Here is an 18,513-nt window from a genome sequence, read left to right as displayed (position 1 = left end):
CAATTTGCCAAAGAGGAGGAACAATAGAGCATGAATAAATGTGTGTATGTTGAAAGAACTTTTGCTCATATTTTGAATTGTCTATATGCAGAGAATAGAAAACAATTAGGTTAAGATTAATTCTTAGAATGCCGTGCTATCAGCATCACAGCAGGGACTGAGGCATTGTTTCTACAGCTTTGGGTTGTGAATATGTTACTGAGCTTAGCTGGTTTCACAGGTGAAGTGCGTAGCTAGATAAAATGTGTTGGGTCAAGTTTCTAAAGAACTGGTGACTTGGTGGTTTCACAATCACAGTCTCTAGAATACTGTCCTATTGGTCATGTGGACTTCCTCAAAGGCTCCCTAAGGACACTCTACAGAAGAAAAATTAGTGGAGTAGGGATCAAAATATTACTTTATTAATAGTTGTTCAAAATCTTCAACGTTCTCAAGGTTAGTGATCTTGGCACTTTGAGGACATTGGAGAAAAAAGAGAGGCAGCCAGCAATCCTGAGCTAAGGAGAGCACTCGACATTTACAGGGCAGAACGAAGCTGAATTTGCCCACTATTTTACATTACTCAGGACCCTTTCAGTTATAAGTATAAATCCAACTCAAACTGAGCAAAGAATATGAATAGACCATTAAAAATATGGCCAATAAACAAATAAAATTATTTTAATCTTCTAAAAGAAATCAAAATTAAAACAATGAGCAATAAGATCCTTTGTCTCTAAAATTGTCAGGCTGTTGATAAAGGTTAGCGATAAAGATCATTTTTGTTCAATGTGGTATGAGATCTTTCAAGATACTGATTGGATGAGAAAATGATAAAAGTTTATAATTAGCTTTAGCATTTATCCATTCATTAAACAAATACTTTTTCAAGTATCTACTATGTGGTTATGATCTACAAGACAAGATAAATGTTACAAAAATGACATCGATAAAGTAAACAGTAGAAAATTACAATTGTGACAAGCACTGAAAAAGATTTGTAAAAAGTTAGAAAAGCCGAAAGGAAGATGGCAATGGAGTAGAAGGGAGAAGATTCCACTCCCCCCTACACATGGAAGAAAAATCTGGCCAATCTATGGAGGAACAGAGCAAGCAGCCAACAATACCCCAGTATATACAAAAATAAGAGACCAAAAAATGTAGCGGACACTGAAAAACCAGACAGTAAGGAGAGTGCTTTGGGACAATAAGGTCCCAGGAACCAGCGCAGGGACCAGGGGCGGCTGTAGCCCCAGGGTTGGCACCTGACCCAGGCACTGAGTCTACCAGAGACTCCTTGGGAGTGGCAGGCCTTCCACCGAGTCCTTGGGAGAAAGCCAGGTCAACTGGTCCCTCTCTTCCTGGCCAAACAAGGTTTAAGCAGCACTGAGAGAGACCTGGTTGCTTGAAGTTGCAGAGAGGGGGATAAAGACCAAAAGGCAAACACACAGGGGCCATGATCACCCGCAGACTATGCGGTTGCCGGCCTAGGATAGTTGACAGTTGGCATAGTGATGCACACTGACCCCAATAGTCACTGGTCTGGCTGGAGAATTGGGCTGTACTAAGCAGCAGACTTGAGTAGGAGGAATTTCTGAAAAAGAAAAACTGTTTGGGGGATTCTCCTGCAACAGCCACTTGGCCTACTTCCCTCCCAGCTGGGCAGCGATCCAGAGGTTGCATAGAAGGCCTCAGGGAAGGCCCTGCGTACCCCCAAAGAACTGGGAAGGGACTGAGGCAGCCTGGCTGAGCACACGTGCATGCCCGCACCCCAGCCAGCAGTGGTAAACTCAGGGAAAGAGCCTCTGAGGAAGACCTGGATCCCACACCCAAGGTGCTGGGGAGAGGCACCAGTCCAGCTCTCGGGAGAGTGAGCACAAAACTGGCTGAGTACAAATCAGGAAGGGAGAAAAGCCATACCAAGAGCCCCTCAGCCTGCTGCAGCCAGTAAGACCAGAAAAATCAGTTTGGCCAGTTTGAAACCAACAAGAGGTGGTTTTGGTTTTTTTTTAAAGTAATCTTTTATTTTTTTAATTTTTACTATTGTTTTATCTTTCAATACGTTTTTCCTCTCTTTCCTTCTTCTTATTTAATTCCCTCTTCCTTTCTTTCCAATTTTATCTCTTCTTTCTCCCTTCTGCTTTTTTTTAATACCCACAGGTGAGACAAAAAACCTGGAACTGTGAAAGAACCAGAGTTGGAGACAAAGAGGGGGCATCCCAACAGTTGAGACAGTGAGACAAGTTTCACTTTGTTATTGCAGAGAAACTGTAAGTAACTGCATATTTGTATTATTATTTTTTCATTATTTTTACATCTTTTATTTTAATAGTATTTTTGTATTCCTCTTCTTTCTGTTTAGTCTTCTTTGCTTGGTTGGTTATATTGTATCATTTAACAGATTTCCCCTGTTCTCTCTTTCACAGTGTATTGCTAATTTACTGTCCTTCACATCACTTGTGTTCCTTCAGCACTACTCAAATTTCTATACCCCCTATTCATGTTATCCAGATCACACAGATTCTGTCATGTGATTGTTGCTCTAATATTATTGTAAATAATAGCTATTCCATATAATTGTAAGTATTTCACAATATGCCTCCTGAATCTTAGCCCACTTCACAGTTTCTTAAACTCTATTACTGTAGTGCTTAACTCTATTCTCTCACACACTACACCTATTTACTATCCTTTACTCTCACCTTACCTCAGAATCTGACCTCCCACAACCTCACTGCTTTCTAGATCCAACTCACAATCCTTCCCTCCCCAACAAGAGTCTTGTATTCTTTCCATCCTTTCTTAAAAGTGTATACTTGGGTTGCAGATCACAGTTAGCATTGTACATAGCCAAAGGATATCCTATCTCTTCTCTACTGGCTGCTACTGTATATATCATACAATACTCTCTTGCTGCCTTAAAACATTTTTCCTTCCCCTCCAACTGATCACAGAAAAGAGTAGGTGGAAGTGATGAACACCAGGACACCCATGGGAAGAGGAAACCCAACAAAAAAGGAACCACTAACAGATAATAATAGAAGAAGGTGAAGAAGGGAGTGGAAGCCACACAAACTCCAATCCAGGACCTATCTGGAAATACAACTGAATAGTAAAGAAATTACCCAATACAAACAACTGAACAAGAGCAAGAGAGAATCCTCAAAACATTGTACACACAAATGAACCAACTTCAACAAAACCTGCCCTCGCAAACACAACAAAATACAACAGGTGCTGGACAGAGGGACCATCAGTTAACTAGCTGGTGGGAAGGACTCACCAAAGAAAAACGCCAGAACAATCAAAACCCAAAGACAAACACAGAGCCAACTTAAATGACAGCCCAAGACCAGTGAGCTTGGGAGATCAAAGAGATTGCACCAATAAATCTCACAGGTATTCTATCACAGAAGTTCACACCATAAATCCAAGGAGCCAGAACAGATCAATTTAAGAAGCTAAGCCTAACAAGAACAGTCTCACAAAAAATGGGAAGACAAAGAAACAATCCCCAAATAAGAAGAAAGAAGGATGCCTCAGAAAGAATGCCAAATGAAATAGAGGAAACCCAACTATCAGATATTGAGTTCAAAGCAATGGTTACCAGGAAGCTCAATGAGCTCACAATAAATTACCAGGAACCACAGGGAAACTACAGTGAACTCGCTGAAAACTATATCAACAAGAAAAATAGAAACTATCAACAGGGGCCAAGAGGAAACGAAGAATACAATTTCTGACCTGAAGAAAACAGTAGAAGGAATCGAAAGCAAGATCAATAAACCAGAAGATTGGGTCACCAATCTGGAGGACAAAGTAGAAAAAAACACCCAGAAAGAGCAAGAAAAGGAAAAGAGGCTCAGAAAAAATGAAGAGGGATTAAGAGAAATGCAAGACAATATGAAATGTAATAATATCCATATAATAGGGATACCAGAAAAAGAAGAAGAAAACCAAGGGATAAAAAACCTATTTGAAAAAGTAATGATGGAAAACTTCTCTAACTGGATGAGAGAAAAAATCACACAAATCCAGGAAACATAAAGAGTCCTGATCAAGAAGAACCCAAGAGGCCCACTTCAAGACGCATCATAATTAAAATGGCAAAATTCCAAGACAAAGAATCTTAAAGGCAGCAAGGGAGAAAAAGGAAGTAACATAAAAGAGAGCCCCAACAAGGTTAGCTGCTGACTTCTCAATGGAAAAACTCCAAGCAAGAAGAGAATGGCAAGAAATATTCCAAGTAATGAGAACCAGAGGCCTGCAATCAAGGCTACTTTATCCAGCAAGGCTCTCAATCAAGATAGAAGGCCAAATAAAGAGCTTCCAAGACAAAAGAAGTCTAAAAAAAATACACCTCCATCAAACCAGGTCTACAAGAAATACTAAAAGGCCTGATTTAAGGGAAAAAACAAAGGAGAGACAATGAGAAGCACAGGTATGAAAATGACAATGAATAAGTACCTATTGATAATAACATTAAACGTAAATGGATTAAATGCTCCAATCAAAAGACATAGAATAGCTGAATGGATAAGAAAGTGTGACTGACACATATGCTGCCTACAAGAGACCCACCTCAGGACAAAAGACCTATGCAGATTGAAAGTAAAGGGCTGGAAACAAATTTTCCATGAAAATGGACAGAAAAAAAAAAAAGCTGGGGTAGCAACACTCATATCAGAGAAAACAGACTTTAAAAAAAGGGCCTTAAAGAAAGACCCAAAGGTTACTTTATAATACTCAAGAGAAGAATACACTGAGAAGACATAAACATTCTAAATATATATGCACCCAACATAAGAGCACCCAAATACATAAAGAAAATTTTAGAGGAAGCCAAAAAAGATATGGACAACAACACAATTACAGTAGGGGGTTTTAACACCCCACTGTCAAAAATGGACAGATTTTCCAAACAAAATATCAACAAAGATATTGTAGCATTGAACAATGCGCTACATGAAATGGACTTAAATGATATGTACAGAGCCCTTCATCCTAAAGAAGCTAAATACACATTCTTTTCAAATGCACATGGAAAATTTTCAAAGATAGACCACATGATAGGACACAAAACAAGCCTCAACAAATTCAAGAAAATTGAAATCATACCAAGCATTTTCTCTGACCACAAGGGACTGAAACTAGAAACCAACCCCAAGGGAAAAGACCCATAACACTCAAAATCATGGAGATTAAATATCATGCTATTAAACAATAAATTGGTCAAGAATGAAATTAGGGAAGAAATCAAAAAGTTTCTGGAAATGAAAATGAACTCACACAACCCAAAACTTATGGGACACAGTGAAGTCAGTCCTGAGAGGGAAGTTCATAGCAACACAGGCTTACCTAAAGAAGATAGAAACATTTCAAACAAACAACCTAACCCTCTGCCTACAAGAACTTGAATAACAACAACAAAGATAGCCCAGAGCAAGTAGAAGGAAAGAAATAACCAAGATCAGAGAAGAATTAAATGACATAGAGACTAAAAGCACAATTCTAAGGATCAATGAATCCAGAGGCTGATTTTTTTTAAATATAAACAAAATTGACAAGCCTTTAAGCAGGGTTATCAAGAAAAATAGAGAGAGGACCTAAATAAACATAATCAGAAATGAAAGAGGAGAGATTACAACTGACACCACAGAAATACAAAGGATTGGAAGAAATTACTATGAAGAACTGTATGCCAAGAAACTTGAAAACCTAGGTGAAATGGAAAAATTTCAAAAAAATGTAATCTTTCAAAACTTAATGAAGAAGAGGCAGAAAGCCTGAACAGACCAATAACAGCAGATGAAATTGAAGCAGTAATCAAAAAACTCTGGACACACAAAAGCCCTGGACCAGATGGTTTCACAGGAGAATTCTACAAAGCATTTAAGGGAGATCTAATCCCTATCCTTCACAGACTATTCCAAAAAATCCAGAATGATGGAAGACTCCCAAACTTTTTTTTATGAAGCCAGTATCATCCTAATCCCAAAATGAGATAAAGGCACAACAGAGAAAGAAAACTTCAGACCAATATTACTGATGAACATAGACGCTAAAATCCTCAACAAAATATTGGCAAACTGCATCAATTTAATGTATTGGCAAACAATATATTAAAAAGATCGTACACCATGACCAAATGGGATTCATCCCAGTGATGCAAGGATGGTTCATGATTCGCAAATCAGTAAATGTAATACATCACATTAACAAAAGCAAAGACAAAAACCACATGATCATATCAATAGTTGTGGAAAAAGTATTTGATAAGTTGTAGCACCCATATATGATAAAAACACTCCGCAAGGTGGAAATAGAGGGAGCATTCCTCAACATAGTAAAGGCCATACGTGAGAGACCTACAGCCAACATCAACGGGCGGAAACTAAAATCTTTCCCACTAAGTTCAGGAAAAACACAAGGTTGTCCACTTTCATCACTTCTATTCATTATAGTGCTGGAAGTTTTAGCCACAGCAATCAGACAAGAAGAGGAAATAAAAGACATCCAAATCAGAAGGGAGGAAATAAAACTGTCATTGTTTGAAGATGACATGATAGTGTACATAGAAAATCCTATAGACTCCACCCAAAAACTGCTCGACCTAATAAATGAATTTGGCAAAACAGCGGATACAAAGTCAATACCCAGAAATCAAAGGCATTTTTGTATACCAACAATAAAACAGCAGAAGCAGAAATCAAGAAAAAAATCCCATTTGATGTAGCAAAAAAAAAATAAAATAAAATACCTAGGAATAAACTTAACCAAGTAGGTAAAAGACTTGTATGCAGAAAACTATACAACACAGAAGAAAGAAATCAAGGAAGACACAAATGGAAACATATACCATGTTCATGGATCGGAAGAATTAATATCATCAAAATGTCCATACTACCCAAAGCAATTTCAGATTCAATGCAATACCTACTAAAGTACCAATGGCGTATTTCACAGACATAGAACAAACACTTCAAAAATTTGTATGGAACCATAAATAACCCAGAATAGCTGCTGCAATTTTGAGAAAGAAGAGCAAAGTAGGAGGGATCACAATACCTGATACCAAACCATACTGCAAGGCCTCTGTAATCAAAACAGCCTGGTACTGGCATAAAAACAGGCACATGGACCAATGGGACAGAACAGGGAGCCCAGAAATAAAGCCAAGTCTCTATGGTCAATTAATATTTGAGAAAGGGGGCAGCAACATAAAAGGAAGTAATGATAGCCTCTTCAACAAATGGTGTTGAGAGAACTGGATAGCTACATGCAAAAAAAAATGAAACTTGAGCACCAACTTACACCATACACCAAAGTAAATTCAAGGTGGATAAAAGATTTAAATATAAGCCATGACACCATTAAAGTCCTAGAGGAGAACATAAGCAGGAAAATCTCAGATATTCCACACAGCAATATTTTTACTGATATGTCCCCTAGAGCAAGGAACATAAAGGAAAGAAGAAACAAATGGAATCTCATTGAAATAAAAAGCTTCTGCATGGCTAAAGAAAACAGTATTAAAATAAAAAGAGAACCAACTATATGGGAAAACATATTTGCCAATGATACCTCAGACAAGGATTTAATCTCCAAAATATACAAAGAATTCACCCTCTAAGAAGACAAGCAACCCAATTAAAAAGTCACAAAGGACTTAAATAGACACTTCTCCAAGGAGGACATACAGAGGATCCAGAGACACATGAAAAGATGCTCAATATCGCTAGCTATCAGAGAGATGCATATTAAAACCACAATGAGATACCACTTTCCACTGGTCAGAATAGCCATCATAAACAAAGCAACAAACAACAAGTATTGGAGAGGTTGTGGAGAAAAGAGGTCTCTAGTTCACCATTGCTGGGATTGAAGACTGGTACAACCACCATGGAAAACAGTATGGAATTTTCTAAGAAAACTAAAATGGATCTGCCTTTTGACCCAGCAATTCCACTATTAGGATTATATCCTAAGAACCCTGAAACACCAATTCAAAAGAACATATGCACCCCAATGTTCAGAGCAGTACAATTTATAATGGCAAAGTTTTGGAAGCAACCTAGGTGCTCATCAGTAAATGAATGGGTCCAAAAACTATGGTACATTTACACAATGGAATTCTATCCAGTAGAAAGAAAGAAGGAGCTCCTACCCTTTGCAACAGAATGGATGGAACTGGAAAGCATTATCCTGAGTGAAATAAGGCAGGCAATGAAAGACAAATACCATGTGATCTCATTTTTAACAGGAACCTAATCAACAAAACAAACAAGCAAGCAAAATACAACCAAAGACACTAAAATAGAGAACAGGCTGACAGTAATTAGAAGGGAGAAGGGATGGAATTTCAGGGAAAAAGAGAAGGTTTTACAGGAACAAGTANGAACTGGAAAGCATTATCCTGAGTGAAATAAGGCAGGCAATGAAAGACAAATACCATGTGATCTCATTTTTAACAGGAACCTAATCAACAAAACAAACAAGCAAGCAAAATACAACCAAAGACACTAAAATAGAGAACAGGCTGACAGTAATTAGAAGGGAGAAGGGATGGAATTTCAGGGGATAAAGTGAAGGTTTTACAGGAACAAGTATAAAGGACACAGGGACAAAAAGTAAGGGGGGTGGAAATGGGAGAAAGGTGGGGAACACTGTGGGGGTGGGCTGGGATGGGAGTAAAAGACAAAAAACTGTACTTGAACAACAATTAAAATTTAATTTAAAATATTAAAAATAGAAAATAAAAATAAATAAAAGAATAAAATTTTTGTGACGTTTAAAAATAGTTAGGAAAGCGTACAATAAGGGTAAGTTTAACAGTCCCAGAATTCTGGCAAAATTTTCTAAGCTACAACCTTGCTATATAGAATTAAGCGAATGTTTGCTAGGCAAGGAAAGGAAGTCCCAGGCAAATATAACATGTTCGAATAGGATAGACTTATGTCTCACTCACATTTCATAGCCATTGTGAAATCCATTTGCCCCAATCAGCTCTGCTCCTTGTTTTTCTCACTCAGGAACACAGTCTGATAAAGCAGCCACTATGTGCAATGTTAGTTGCCAATTATCACTGTAAGAGAAAAGGCCAAAAGGCTATAGTCCCATGGCCTCAATCAACAAAGGGGCCCTGAGAATTCACTCTCTGTAAGTGCCAAAATGGCAAAAAGCTAAAATGCTTAAAGAACACACTATTCACATGTCCAGTGTGGCTGGAGCCCAGTGAGAAAGGGAAATATGAGCCCAAATAATAAAACCTGTCTTTATCCTATTAGCAATAGTCACTGAAAACTTTACATTTCGATGAATTTTTCCTAGGAAGAAAAATCATGTAGTTGTGTAAAGCCTTTTTTTTTAAATATAATTTTATTTAATTCTTGTTCACGTACAGGTTTCTGTCTTATATTCCCAACCCTGCCCGCCCCCCGCCCCATGCTCCCCGCCTCCCTCCCCTTTCCACCCCCCACCCTTAGTTATTGTCCATGTGTCCTTTATACTTGTTCATGTGAGTCCATTCCTACCACAGTAGTGTTTGCTGTAATTTTTAAATGGTAGAAAAATCTAAATATTCAGTCCATTCTTATTAAAAAACAATAGGTGTGTGGCATCTTTGTGATGAATTACCATATAACCAGTAAAAATTACACTTAGAAAAATGTGGCATAAAACATAAATGATAAAAGTTTGTATAAGACATAGTACAAAATAAAATCTACCTATTTTTAAAGTGCCCCATGTTTAGTATATGCCTATAAAAACTTTTATATAAGAATTCAGTTGACCCTTGAACCCCATGGAGGTTAGAGGCACCAACCTGCGATCAGTCAAAAATCTACATATAACCTTTGACTCACCAAAAAATTAATCACACTTGTCCCCCAGTATCTTTGAGGGATTGATTCCAGGATGTCACAAAGATACCAAAATCTGCAGATACTCAAATCTCCTGTATAAAATAGCTTAAAACAATGAATACAGTTGGCCATCCCCAACCAGGGATCCCAACTGTGGGTTGAAAATTCTGTTCTCAGGCTGAGATTGATTGAATCTGTGGATATAAAACCTGGAAATAACTGTATATTTGTTGAAAAAAAATCCAAGTGTATGTAGACCTGAGCGGTTCAAGCCCGTGTTGTTCCAAGGTCAACTGTAATCGGTTTATTTAATCTAGGATTATGGTTTGCTTATTCTTTACTTTTATTGTTGCTTTTTTTATTACTATGTGTGCTTTATCCATGTAGTAATTTTCTGTAAAGAAGATATACCCTTGGTCAGCAGAATTTTTAAAACTAATTATTTGTCACTGTTAAAAAGAAGTATCTTTTCCTCTCAACACTGGTAAATGACTAGATTTCCTGCTAATCTCCTGTAAACTATGTAAAAGTTAACATATTGTTTTTGCTGTTGTTTCCATACATCTGGATATTCTGAAAACTGTTTATTTTACCAGTAGTTCAAGCAAGTATTAGATAAGGTTGAACGTTTGTTCTCATCTTTTCAGTTCCCTCTTGTCAGGAGCAGCCCCACAACTCAGGCCCTGGGTCCATGACCAGCTACTCTGGGGCAATGAAATGGCAAGTTGCCACCTAGTCCAAAGCAACCAAATATTTTCCAGGTAGCAATTTGGGAGTACAGTCAAGCATCCCCAACTTGTTGAGCAATAATGACCTCATGAGAACATGCTCTGCATCCACTTTCTTGACATTCTTTTGGCTATGATGATAGAATGGTCGTAACTGCCAGTAATGTATCAAAAATAACACAGCATATGTATCAGATGCCATAAGAACATATATATCACTGAGAACAGGCTGCCTTATTTTACTTTCTTACCCCATCACTGGACACTTTATAGCAGTGAATTCCCTGATTTTTCAAGAAAAAGTTGGCATAAAAATTCAAACTGTATTTTATTTCTCCTCTAGCTTCCAAAAAATAAATAATCTATTTGACCAGACTTTGCAGACAGTGGCCAAATGTTGGCCTGAACCCTGAGCTTATACCTGGATAGGTTGATACCTCTGACACAATTGGGTTACCACAAACTGGGCCTTACATGAAAGGCCTGAAAAAGTTTAAAATCAGCCTCGGTGAAAACAGTCCACTGGGAAATGTGTTGGTGAAGGAGCAGATTTACATTTCTTTCAGGAATTGTTTCATTAATTCGTTGTAAATGGGTTTGTTCTGTTCTTAAAGAGATAAATGTGTTAAAGAGTCTCATTATAATACCTGAAACCCAGCATTTTATTTATCGAAATGACCATTTATAAAATACCCATCCATAAGACCATTAATATTTGTCATTTCAGCTCTCATGACTCTTCACAATGTTAGGATACCATAAGGCAGTTCTGTTTGAGCTAATATTTCATGATAAAAATAATTTGATTTTGTTTTAATGGGAAGTTATAGGTGGCAATTCATTTTGCATAGATGTTTCTGATTCTGGTCTGGTGAATAGGAGTTAGATTTAAAGGAAAATTATAGTCAAAATATAAAAAGTATTTGCTAAACAGAGTGGCAGATTACATTTTCAAAATGAGATCTTCTTTCAAATTACTGCCTAATCTGCTCCTTCATCTTTGGAGGGTAGTAAGGATGTCTTTACTTAGTACTGGAGCAGTAATGCATCAGGCAGGTATTACGCACATATTTCAAAAAAATCACTAGTCTGCATGAAAGAAAATAAAAGTTTGAACCAATGGGGGAGATGCTAACTGGGAAAGGCAAGTCTTTCATGTGATCTCTCTTTTCTCCCATCATAAGGAAAAAGAAAAAGAATGAGCAAAACACCAAGAAAAGATCAAAGTATGATTAGCTCTATCAAATATTTAGTTACTTAGAGACTATTCTGTGAAAATATGATGTTCTTGGACTTCCGCCAAGATGGAGGCATAGGTGGAAACACTGTGCCTTCTCCCACAACCAAGTTTGAATAAAACAAAGGTTTGGAGAAACAAAGACACAACCAAAGGACAGGAAATTGAATTATACGGAAGTCCGACTACATCTAACCGTTCAACGGGGACGGTAAGAGGGGCGGAGCCAGCAGCGAGCAGGGTCGGGCAGGACAGGGCCCCCGACCCAGGCGCTCAGGCAGACGGGAACCAGTTGGGGTGCAGGGCAGACTGCGGGCACATATTCACGCACAGTGAGACAGACCACGCAGGCCCCAGGGGGTGAGGGCTGACGGCAGTGGCACACTCGCGAGCAGTGGGACGAAACGCGTGGGCCAGGTGACGGCAGCAACTGCGGCACCGGTGAGGGCCGTGGGGGCAGGCAGCAGACAGGACGCCATAGTCCCTCTTTGACCCCGCCCCCACATACAGCGTCACAACCCAGGGATTTAGTTGCCCTGTTCTAGTGAACATTTTAGGGCTCTGATCCTGCTATGGAACAGGCACGAACAACCCGAAAGATGGCACAAGAAGAACTCAAAGTCCAAGAGCCAATAACTCTCAGCGACCAAGAAATTGCCAGCCTCTCAGAAGCACAATTCAGGACACTATTTATCAGGATGCTCACAGAACTGGTAGATTATAGTCACAAATTAGAGGAACAAAGTCACAAATTAGAGGAATATATGAAGGCTAAACTAATTGAAATGAAGGGAGATGCACAGGAAACCAATAGTGATGGAAAGGAAACGGGGACTCAAATCAATGGAATGGACCAGAAGGAAGAACAAAACATCCCACCAGAAAGGAATGAAGAAATGAGAATTCAAAAAAATGAGGAGAGGCTTAGGAACCTCCAGGACATCTTTAAACGTTCCAACATCCGAATTATAGGGGTACCAGAAGGGGGAAAGAAACAGCCACGAGTGGAAAACATATTTGAACAAATAATAAAGGAGAACTTCCCCAGTCTGGCAAAGGAAATAGACTTCCAGGAAATCCAGGAAGCTCAGAGAGTGCCAAAGAAGTTGGACCCAAGAAGGAACACACCAAGGCACATCATAATTACATTAGCCAAGACCAAAATGAAGGAGAGAATCCTAGAAGCATCAAGGGATAAGGGGACAGTCACCTACAAAGGAGTACCCATCAGACTGTCAGCGGATTTCTCAAAAGAGACCTTACAGGCAAGAAGGGGCTGGAAAGAAGTATTCCAAGTCATGAAATCCAAAGACCTACAGCCAAGATTGCTTTATCCAGCAAAACTTTCATTTAGAATGGAAGGACAGATAAAGTGCTTCTCAGATAAGGTCAAGTTCAAGGAGTTCATCATCACCAAGCCCTTATTATATGAAATGCTAAAGGGACTTATATAAGAAAAAGAAGATGAAAAATATTAACAGTGAAAGGACAGCAAACACACAGCTATTAACAACCACACCTAAAACAAAAGCAAACCAAGAGGACAGCTAGATGAGGAGGGGAACCATAGAAATGAAGAACACATGGAGGGTTAGCAACAGGAGGGTGGGAGGGGAGAGAAGGGGGGAGAAGGCACAGAAAATAGCATAGATGGTAGGTAGAAAATAGATAGGGGGGAGGGCGAGAATAGTGGGGGAAATATAGAATCCAAAGAACTTGAGACACATAGTTATAAACTAAGGGGGGCAGAATGGTGGGGGAGGGAGGGTGTGGGTGGAAGGGATTGAAGGGGGGGAATAGAACAACTGTAATGGTATAATCAATAAAATATATTTAAAAAAATAAAAAAAACAAAAACAAAAACAAAAAAAAGAAAATATGATGTTCTTTCTGAAGTAAAAACAAATAAACAAACAGAGAAGTATAAAAAGCAAAGTTCCTTTGCTAAAATCTCAGGAAAGGGATTTACAATAGATGGATCTCAGCAACATAACAAGGGTGGGAATTGTCAGCCTCTAATGAAAACACCAACACAAGCCAGGTTTGGGTCAGCGGACAAATACCATCAGGAAGTAGACAACTTGCTGAAAATCTAGTTGTTGTAGCAAAAGTAGAGTAAGGGTGTGTCCAGGGTCAGCTGCCTCAGGGGAACCCAGAGAGCACACCAGACTCTCATAGGTGAATGAGAGCAATAATTAGCTCTGGGGCAAGGCCTTTGGAATTACCAAGCTGAGTAAGAGCAACCAGCACATACACAAATTCATCAGTGGCTATTTGAATTGAGATTCCCTTAAGGCTTAGGTCTCCATCATGAACATAATTCTATGTGCCAATAAGGTACAACACTCCAAGTGTATCTGCCACTAAACACTGTAGTTAAATTCAAAATTTTTGTATTTCCAGTACCTGGTTCTTCCTAAAGAGACATGTACAGAAGTTTCAAATTGTTTGAGCTTCTTAATTATATGCCTGTCTTATCATAGACTCTCCACTGCCTAAACTAGCTACAATCTCCTGCTTCATCACACAGTTTTAAAGCTTATTTATATTTTTATCTTCATATTTTCCAAGATAGTACTTAGAACTTAACATTTTTATTATGTATTTCTCATAATATCCACTGTGTATGTGTACACACAAATTTAAAATCCTTGATGTGATAGCACCAATGAATAATTTCAAAAGAGCCCAGCTCTCAACTCCAAATTTTTGAAAGATTATTGGAATACCCTATTTACTTTAAAATCTTACTATATAGTCAGTAAAGTTCATCAAGTCACAGGCTTCAAGTTGGAAGTTACTTAAGAGGCCATTTGGAGCAGGGTTTTTTTTTTAATGTCCACAAATTTTGTATACTCTTTGCATTGAAAGTGGGATCTATGTCACCTTCTCATGCATCTACATAGGTTTCTGTCTCACCTGCAAATAGTCACAATAAAGAGAAAGTGGTGTGCACATCCTCTAAGGTCACATCATTAGGGGCAATGCAACTTTTGCCTTGTGTTCTGCAACATGCACTTTTATATCCCTGAGCCACCATGAAAGAAGCTCAGCTACCCTGAAATAACTATGCTGTGAGGTAGTCAACAACACATGAAGAGGCCATGTATATATGTGCTCCAATTGGCAGCCCCAGCTGAGTTCTCAGCCAACAACCAGCAAAACCTGCCAACCAGGTGAGTGAGCCACCTTGGACATCCAACCCAGTTAAGTCTTCATGTGGTTGCAATCAGTACATAAACCTCACACAGACTCGGTCAGCGTAACGCAACCCAGGAGAAACTCTAAGTGGGATCTGACCAGGCAGGCAAGCCCCTCTGAACTTCTGACCCACAAAATGATGAGAAAAAAATTGTTGTTTTAACCCTCTGAGTTTTGGGGTATTTTGGTACACGGTGACAAATAACTGGTATACCATCTAATCCAAAATCTCCACTCTGGGATAAAGCTTTTGCATTAAATGGCTCTAGTGTATTAAAAGTGTATGTTAGCCATATTTTGGATAACTTTATTTTTGTTCTTTATGTTAGACCAAAATCTTCATCTCTCTAACTTCAAACTAATATTCTATAATAACCTTCCAGTTCAGTATAAAATAAATCTTCTCTGACTTTGTAAACATGAAATTTTGTCACATAGACAATAGCACTTTGCAATTACCTCCTTTGACTTTTCTCTTGCAGAAAAGCAAGACCCCATTATTTCAGACTTGTCTCAAAAGACATGATTTTCAAAATTTCATATGCCTTCTTCTGATCATACTCCAAATGGAGAAGTTTGTCTTAAATACAATGCAAGAAGTTTGATGCTTTATTCCATGAGTCATCTCACTAGAACAAAATTTGGTGAAATTTTTCTTTTGTCTTTATTGTGTTAGACACAATATTTTTTGTGTTAGACACAATAGTTAGACACAATTCAATATTTCATGAATGCAATTTACATCTTTGCGAGTCTATTTTTCTAACAGTCTCACCATACTATTGCCTTATTTTATGGTTGTCATAAAAAAATAGAAGTCCCAGACCTTTGCCATCTGTATGGTACTCAAGCTAGGTCACTCTTACACAGCTGACTTGCTGAAAGTACACAGAATTTGAAAAATGTTTCTCCTTAATTTCATTTCATGAGTTTAGTGCCAGGGTGTCTCTGTCAGTTGACACACTTTTTCTTGTGTTTGCCACTGATGGTTTTAACAAGACATCCTACTTCTATATCCTCACATCTAATATTCTAATAGAAATATTGAACCAACAGCATGAAAAGTATAGCCTGGTCAAAGTCCATTAGAAAACTGCAGGACTACTTACTAGCTAGACACAGTAGGCATATGTTTGAAAGGCACAAAATATCAACAGCCCCAACATTCAATGCATGTTCATGGAAAAGTTATTGTCCGATATGTTGATGTAGTTGAAATAACTGAAGTGCATTTGATCCAAGACATTTTTTGTTCCTAAAAGAATCCAATAAAACGGGGAAATCATGTGAATTTAGCATGATTTATCTTCATTGAATGTATGCTACCTCCTAGAGGTTATCTACAATATCTCCCAAAGGTTATAAGCTCCATGATAGTAATTCATTATAGAATCCCATATTAAGCTGAAAAATAAAAAGGAGTAGTCCCCATAATAAGTCTTTATCACTATTTTTAAGGCCAACACATAATGTTCCTAGGTCATACTTCTTTCAAAATTTTACTTTCTGATATTTTTTAAAAATTAGAGTGTACCTGTCTTACACTAGCAGCCAATATTTATTACATGAACAAAATAAATAAATAAATGAAAATAAATGAATTCTTCATTATTTGTTTCTGTTTTCTTCATAAAACATCACTCTATAAAAGTATTATATTCATTTATTATTCCCTTTATTTATAGTTCTGTCTACCTCCTACCTAGATAAGAGTGCAGATTCTTACTACCTTTATCAGCTCTGTATCCACAGTACTAAAATAGTATTATGCTCCAGGTATGATACCTGCCACTCCACAAAGGCATGATGAATGAAGGAATAACATTTCATCAGCTGGGGCCTTAGGTCTCAAACTCACTCAGAGAGTCACTCAATATTACTCTTCCCAGTTAGAGAAACCTTTTTCTCAATGGAGGAAGAATGATACACCATAGGAGTCCAGTTTTCACCCTGTCACTTGTTAATGTCGTTTGAAGAAACACCAAGTTTGTTGTTATTCTTGTGGCAAATATTTTTTCAAACTAAGTGTTTTAATGTAGGTTCTCCCAGAAGCTATAGTCTAATGCAAGGAGTTTATTTTGGAGGTGACCCCACGAAACACTAAGAAGGAAGTTGAGGAAGTCACAGGCAAAGACAGAATGAGTTTAACTCTTTCATTTAGAATATTGAAGAAGGCACCTTTCAGTCTATAACTGGAACAGTCATTCAAACTGACTTTAAGAACTTGGTGGAGTAACAAGTGTTTTGGTGACTTCCTATTTCTAGTATTTTCCCTACTTTTCTAAACAAAGTCCTGTTCTCTCCTTCAGCACTCTAGGGAAGACTGACTTTCCCAAGACGTAACAGCAGGGTGGCATAAATTCAAGTGGAACATCTGTGCATATTCAACTTTTAGATCAGTTATGTTCCCCATTTTGCCTCAAGATTTTCTGACTGAGTAATAGAGATACTTCTGGAATTAGTATATTAGAACTAGAATATTTATATATACATATATATGTCAAACACTAAAAAGACTTGCTAACTATAAGTAACTATCCATTTCAGTATTGTGTAAAATAACTATAGAGTAGTTAATAACATAAAAATATGCCCATTAGTTTTCATTATAAACAAAAAATAATTTCAAAGTAGTATGAATAATATGAACTCATTTAAAAATGTATATATATATAAACAAAATTCAGAGTGGTAGGATTTGGAGTTTTTATTTCTTTTAACTATCAATGTATTTGATTTTCTTTTTAGAGAGAAGAAAGGGTGGAGGGCCTAGGTAAAAAAGGTGATGGGATTAAGAAGTAAAAACTGGTTACAGTTACAGAATACTCAGAGATGTAAATTGAAGCCTAAGGAATAGAGTCAATAATATCATAATAACTGTGTATGGGGCAATGAGTATTTGAAATATTCCAGGGGCCGCATGGCTTTCTAACCACTGTGCTGTACATCTAAAACTAATACAGAATAATATTATATGTAAACTGTAACTGAAAAAAGTATACTTTATTTTATAATAATAATCAATATAGTCCTGTAATTAGAATAAATAAATATCCAAAATAAAAAGCAAAATAAATTTTAAAATATTATTTATAGATACATGTATGATTAAAATATCCTTACTTTGTCAAAGAACATGTCAAATACCCAGTGATTAATAATAAGATCTCATCATTTTTCCTATTAAAATATGATTAGATGATCATGAAAAAGGACTATTTCACATGTATTTTAAATAAACTTTAGGCTTCAAAATTTACTGTACCCACAATTTTCCACATATAATGTGTTTGATAATATTGGAAAAGGCAGAGAACAAAAAAAGATGCTAGAAATTTCTATTAATTTATTACTAATTTTGAGTGTTTGCTCTGATTAAATATCAAAAAAGCACTGAAGATTAAGATAACAATCAGTTAATTTGATTCAAAGATAATTGGTATTTAATAGTCATCACCATTATCATACCACCATAAATAAGCAACAAAATCTCCAAATAATA

Source organism: Sturnira hondurensis, unplaced genomic scaffold (assembly GCF_014824575.4).
Source record: "Sturnira hondurensis isolate 20B ecotype Veracruz unplaced genomic scaffold, ASM1482457v3 Scaffold0007401, whole genome shotgun sequence".
NCBI lineage: Eukaryota > Metazoa > Chordata > Mammalia > Chiroptera > Phyllostomidae > Sturnira > Sturnira hondurensis.
Note: the sequence above shows the minus strand (reverse complement) of the source record.